This window comes from Rattus norvegicus, chromosome 7, assembly GCF_021556685.1.
Source record: "Rattus norvegicus strain SHRSP/BbbUtx chromosome 7, alternate assembly SHRSP_T2T, whole genome shotgun sequence".
Classification (NCBI taxonomy): domain Eukaryota; kingdom Metazoa; phylum Chordata; class Mammalia; order Rodentia; family Muridae; genus Rattus; species Rattus norvegicus.
In genome coordinates this window covers 8,662,047-8,669,122 of record NC_141540.1, presented here as the reverse complement: position 1 = coordinate 8,669,122, position 7,076 = coordinate 8,662,047, and the positions used below count along the sequence as shown (strand labels likewise).

The 7,076-nt window shown below is 34.3% G+C and overlaps 2 pseudogenes; one reads left to right on the top strand and one right to left on the bottom strand.

Moving 5' to 3' along the window:
• The first annotated feature begins 416 nt into the window (after positions 1–416).
• LOC148004425 (small ribosomal subunit protein eS8 pseudogene) lies at positions 417–1,052 on the top strand (annotated as a pseudogene).
• Positions 1,053–2,158: 1,106 nt separating this feature from the next.
• On the bottom strand, positions 2,159–3,100 carry Or6c74l-ps1 (olfactory receptor family 6 subfamily C member 74 like, pseudogene 1; annotated as a pseudogene).
• Between the last annotated feature and the right edge of the window lie 3,976 nt (positions 3,101–7,076).

Below are 7,076 nucleotides of genomic sequence, written 5' to 3'. Positions count from 1 at the left end.
TAGCAGAACTGCAGTGTCTAAGCCTCAAGGTTTCTTGCAGAAGAGAGTGATGTTTGTAAGAGTCAGATGAAAAAGGGTTTGCTGTAAGACTCTGTCATCCTGTCATCCAGAAATGTCATTAGCTACACACATGTGTTCTCATACTAGGCTGCCTAAGCATTGTTCGTATTTAGTAAACAACCAAAAATACTTTCCAGATAGGATGAAGGATATCTTGCATCAAACAAAGAGTATTTGGAAGTTTTCATAAAACAAAAATGCACATAAACGCATGCATATACACATACATACATCACACACACACATACAAATATATACTCACAGTTATTTAATTGCTACTTCATGGTACACAAACATGCTTAACATATTTCTTCTTAAAAAGATAAAAATCTGCTCTTTTGAGGCAGCGCCAAGTGATGAACATCTCTAGGGACGACTGGCACAAGCACAGTAAAAACAGGGTAAGAGAAACCCCACCACAAGAAGCAAAAGTGTGAACTAGCTTGGCCTGCTGCCAATCCTAAGATTGACCCTCACTGCCTACACACCATCCATGTTCGAGGAGGCAATAAGAAGTACATTTCCTGAGGTTGAATGTGGGGAAATTATCCTGGGGCTTTGAGTGTTGTACTTGCAAATCAAGGATCATTGATGTTGTCTACAATGTATCCAATAATGAGCTTGTCTGAACCAAGACCATGGTGAAGAACTTCATTGTGCTTATAGACAGTACACTATACCAATAGTCCCACTATGCATTGCCTCTGGGCCACAGTAAGAGAGAAAAGCTGACTTTTGAGGTGAAAGAGATTTTAAACAAACAAACAAACAATCAAACCAACAAAAAATGGTCAAAGAAAATTCAAACGAAATATGTCAAAAGGAAAAAGAATGCCAAAATCAGCAGTCTTCTGGAGGAGCAGTTCGAGCAGGACAAACTTATCTGTACTGTATCAAGACCAGGCTAGAGTGACAGAACAGATGGTCATGTGCTTGGAGGCAAGGAGCTCGAGTTCTTTCTGCTGAAAATCAAAGTCCAGAAAGGCAAGTAAACCATCATTCATTACTCATGTAATAAAAGTGTTTCCGGTCCTGTACGTAAAATCAAAATTAAAAAGATAAAAATATACTTGTAAAATATAAAAGGATCTTCACCCATAAAGAAAATGAGTGATGGGCCAGGGTAAAGGAATACTGAGAGTTTCCCCACCTGCTCAGAGGAGAACAGGAAGAGGGATGTGAGACAGATTGTAAGAGTGATGACCAGGTGACCAGGAGGGAGCAGTGAGCAAGTTGTAGAGTGAATGAGTAAAATCATAATAATGAAAGAAAAATAGATCAAAAGCAAGAAAATGAGTGATTGGTGGTTGGGAATTTAGCTCAGTGATAGAGCGCTTGCCTAGCAAGCACAAGATTCTGGATTTTGGTCCCCAGCTCCGAAAAAAAGAAAAGAAAAAAAAAAGAAAGAAAATGAGTGATTATTTTCCATGGAATGTTTGACAACTTCTCAGAACTTTGTCTATACATGAGCATCAAAAGTGATGGAAAAACCTAGAATAATATTCTTGTAATTTATGTAAAAAACACATAAAACTGATAAAATCAAAGTTAATATTATTTCATCTTGTTAGTTCATGGTAACAATTATATGAACATATAATGACTTTTGCATTATAATTCAGTTCAAATATAATTTGATATAAGACCATATTTTTTTTTTTGGAGCTGGGGACCAAACCCAGGGCCTTGCGCTTGCTAGGCAACCGCTCTACCATTGAGCTAAATCCCCAACCCCGACCATATTTTTTAATTTTAACTAGAACTTAAAACTGAATTTTGCTTGCATTCTGCATGCTGTGAAGGCATTCTAGTATTGTACCATGCTGCAAGTTATAACCTGGATTCTAAAAGACTAAAAAGACATTGAAAATGTATATTTAACTTCCTTTATATAATTAAAAGCATAGGTAATTTAAATATCTCTTAGAAAATAGAAAAAATTCTTATTTTCATTAAAGTTTTTCACTGAAAAGGTAGCTTGAAATAATATTTTGTGAAAAGAAGTACAAAAGTCAAAATGGGTAAATCCTCTTCAAAACTCTACTACTATTATATTAATCTCCTTTCTTCATTTCCTTCATATAATTAAATAAAACAGTCATTTCTTTGAGAAAGATGCAATCCTGTGTGCTGTATTAATGAATGCATTTTTCACTTGCTGATTCCTCAAGGTATAGATAAAAGGATTCAGAAGTGGATCCACTGAGGTATTGAGCACAGAAATTCCCTTGGAAATAGATACCCTCTGCTTGACTGATGGTTTCAGATACATGAAGATGCAGCTGCCATATGAGAGGGTTATCACAATCATGTGAGACGAGCATGTAGAGAAAGCCTTCTTCCTCTGGCTGGTTGAAGGGATTTTTAGAATCATCATAGCAATGTAGGTGTAGGATATGATCACCATTACCAATGTGAGTAAGAGTGTCACCAGAGCTGAGACAAATCCCATTGTCTCCAGGAACTGTGTGTCCATGCAGGAAAGCTGCAGGAGTGGAGTGGTGTCACAGTAGAAATGATCAACAATGTTGGAAGCACAGAAGTCAAGATTCAAGCCTAACACAAGTGGTGGAAAGATGACAAAAAAAACCAGCAAGCCAACAACTTAGGATCAGCTGCACACAGACTTTATTGTTCATGATGGTCATGTAATGCAGGGGCTTGCAGATGGCTACATATCTGTCATAGGACATGGTAGCCAGTAAATAAAATTCTGATGCTCCAAACAGGAAAAGCAAAAAACACTTGAGTGAAATAATTACCATAAGAAATGGTTTTTGTCTCCAGTTGCCATAATAACAAGCAATTTGGGTATGCATGTAGTAGTGTAGGAAATCTCTAAGAAGGAAAAATTCCGAAGGAAAAAATACATGGTTGTCTTCAGGTGAGCATCCACCAGGGTGAGTGTGATGATGGTCAGATTGCCAGTGATGCTGAGCAGATAGGTAAGAAGCAGGAAGATAAATAACACAGCTTTCCACTGTGGGTCATCAGTCAAATCTGCTATGATGAAAAATGTCACCCTTGTGTGGTTCTTCATTGTGATTTTCTGACTGTTAGACGGTCTAATGGAAGAGAGAGGTGGTGGGGAAGAGGTTATTACTACAGAACTGTACTAGTGATAGGTCATGTTGAAAAACCATAAAAATTGCAAGAGCCCATTTTCAGACACAGCAACATCTCTAACTAGGGCTATACTGGAAAATAGTTTATATAGTTTCATAGGCATAGTTAAAGTTATTAATTTACAATACCAATTTTGGATAACTTATGATATTATTTGTTTATCTCTTATATGAATTCACATGGTGAAATTAAAGGAACTGAGAAATACTTGTTTCCATGCTTAAACCTTAAAATTGAGATGTTATTTTGTTTTGTTAATTTATTTGAATAAAATATTAAAAGTTTGTATATAAATTCAAATTCACTTGAAATGCATTAGTGTGTATTTTCAGCTCTCCCCCTCTCTTCCTTTCTTATCCCCTACACATAAACACACACACACACACACACACACACACACACACACACACACACACACACACCATCTTTATATCTTAACATAAAATACTATCATTACTGTAACCAATTTTGTAGAATACAAATCATATCAATACTTCCATGACTGTTGTCTTATATCAGACGTCTAAATGAAGCCTAGGAATTGATTTCCTTGCACTTTCAATATATTTCAACTGCTTCAATTTTCATTATTATCCTTTATTCTAAGCACTCTCCATTCTAATACAAAGTCATTAGAAATAGTCTGGTAAATCCACTGTGAAAAATAAACTATTGTGGTTTTCTTCTGGTGTGGAAGTATTGATAACACAACAAGTGTTATAAATCAATATCAGGGTGAAAAACCACCAAAAATGTAAACATAGAAATATGGGATTAATTTTATTTTAGAGGCAGAGGATATAAAGACAAAGCCATATGGAAATGTATTGATATAAAGATTTTTATAGATGAATCATGAGCTTAAAGGAAAATCTTAGTGAATCTGAATTATTAAGTAAGAGAAACATGGAAAATTTCTCCACCAGTTGCTAGTTCTTTAACATTTTCCTTCTTAGAGTAAATATTTTGACAACCAGTGATTTTAATATATGTGTGATCTTAAAAGCAGGAGCTGAGTTTCAAAATCACTGAGTAGGACAACATAAGTTTTAAAAAACGTATAAATCTCTGACCACCATTCAAATAAAAAGAGGTTGAGGAACCAAGGGCATAGGTCAGTATTGCAGTCCTACATTAGCCTGTACAAAGTCCCAAGTCTGATGCTTCTCACGGAAAGAGTGTGCACATACCTCCAGAGGGCATATTGACAAGTAGATAACTATGTAGTATACCTTGACGGTGATATTAAGAAACAAAATTGTGACTGGCCAGGCAAACAGGTTAATGCCTTCCTCAGCCAACATCAGAAAAACTTCCTCCTGCAACAGATGGGAACAAACACAGAGACTTAGAGCCAGACTTTATGGACAGAGTGTGAGACCTTTGAACAATCAGACCTAAATGAGATGTCTGCGTTAAAATGATCCTGGCAGAGCTAAAGGAACATCAAGAAGGTAGTGATAAAAAGTATAAGGGCCAGAGGAAAAGGAGAAACCAGAAGAAGGTTCTTTAAATCAATATGTACAGTTACTCACAGAGACTCAAATAGCAAGCTTATGACCTGAATGTGTATGTACGAGGTTATCATATATATATATATATACATATATATACATATATATGTATATATATATATATATATTATGACTTTAACTGCAGTGTTTTTTTAAAGAATTCCTGAATATAGGAACAATGGGGTCTCTGATCCTTGTACAACCTCTTGGTCATATTTCCTTCTGTTTATTTTGTTCAATCCCAATATATTATTATTTGTTTCAATTTTTTTTTTTTTTTGGTTCTTTTTTTCGGAGCTGGGGACCGAACCCAGGGCCTTGTGCTTCCTAGGTAAGCGCTCTACCACTGAGCTAAATCCCCAGCCCCTTGTTTCAAATTTTTATATTTTGTTTTATTTTATTATAAAATGTAAAATTTACCATCCATGGAAGAAATTTAATTGCTTAGTTTATTCACAGAAAATATACTGAAGTTGAGAATTAAAAGTAATAATTGTTCTACAGACAATTTTCTTGGGGAGTCTTCATGATCAAACATGTAAATAAGTTAATTTTTCAATGGATCATGACAATATCTGACAATACTTACTTTCTAAGTCTATCAAGACGATCACTTACCATCTCTAAAATATGCATTAATACTAAAAATGAAATATTTTAATACTAATATAAAAATAAAATATGTATTTGAGAAGAAATTAACCTACCTTATGATAATATCAGTCATGTTTTAAGGAAAATGTTATAGACTTTATTGTAGGTGTAAGATTAAGAAAAGATACTCCAGGAATGCCTAAACAGAAGATATGTGACTCAGTCATGGGACAAGAAATAGAGTTGATGCATCTACAATAACGAGAGAAAGGAAATGTTATGTCTGTAGGACATTCCTTTTACATTCAGATACTTGTGAAGATATCACTTACAGAGTTTCCAGACTTACACAAATAGCCTCTTGACACCAACAACAGCTGAAATACAAAACAAGAAATAAAACATGTAAAAGCATATTTTAGTTGAACTTCTACAGTTACATTGATCAACTGTTTCTGGACATACTGTGTCAAAATCAAATTTGCACTAGAAATTGAATGTATGAATGAAACTTTATCTAACTATATTAGTAATAATGAGTATCAAGTTAATATAAAAAAGTCTTTTATTTTAAATTATCATTAGTCCATAGTCTAATCTATTCTTGTGTAAGATTCAAAATGTTGAATAAAAATATGAAGCTTAAAAAATACAAATTACAATAGACATAGCAGGAATTGTTGTATTTTAATTTGGCCAACATTACTTATTTTCATCTGTTTAAATTTAAAACAAGTTCATCAAAAAAATTTAAAATACAGATACTTGACACATAATAATATTCCTTAAAGGAGTATATGTCAAGTCACACTTGAACAAGATGATCTGATTCTTCATATTTAAGTATCTTACCATAATGCTGACTTGAGCACAGTCCCTATTCTCCTCGCTGAATCCATGTAACTAAACGAGAGACTATGGCTTGTTTCTCTCACTGTAAGGGTAATCTTCATTGCCTAATTTATTTCATAATTATAGTTACTTACTCATATAGTTTAAGTCATTTCCTACTCATTTCTGACATGGCCACAAAATGAATTATTCACGGTCTTTGAGAGTTTTCCTGATCCTGTTGCCCAAGTGAAATGGTCAAGAGGGAATAGATACTCTCCTGAGAATTTGAGATCAACATTAACATTTCCCAAGAAAATATGAGATTTTATGTTAAGAATGTCTTCCCTACAGCCAAATATGTGTTTAAATGTTGCTCCTTCAAAGATTACTATAAACAATTCCTCCAACAACCCCAAAGCACATTATCCTAATAAGTGTTCAGGCATTTGAAAAAACAAATTAAATAAAAACTATTATTTTTATGAAACTTAAGTAAAATTGGGCTCCTATATGTACCTTTACTCAAGATCGAGTAATTTATAAAGCAACTGATTTTACTTAAGCTGATGTTTCTAAAGAACAGTAGGCCCATCCCAAATCTAGTGGTCCCATAACAAGTCTAACTGTTCTTTAGCTAGTGGCAGAGATCAAGAGGAAAGGAGCTCAAGTAGAGGGATAAAGTTGTGAGAATTTACCCTCTCATATGAAAAATTGATTAATTCACTTCAATGATCCAAGCCCATTTTTCAGTCCTACCTCTTAATACCTATGCATTGAAGAATGAAGTTTCTGTCACAGGAGTGTCATAGGACCTTCTCAAACAGGAAAAGTTTGTTTATGTTCAACTTTCCACCCAAAGATATACCAGACTGATTTCAGTTTTCACTGAAAGGATATATGCAAGTTCTGGAATAGAACCTTACATTTTCAATATATTTGTTTTGAGTC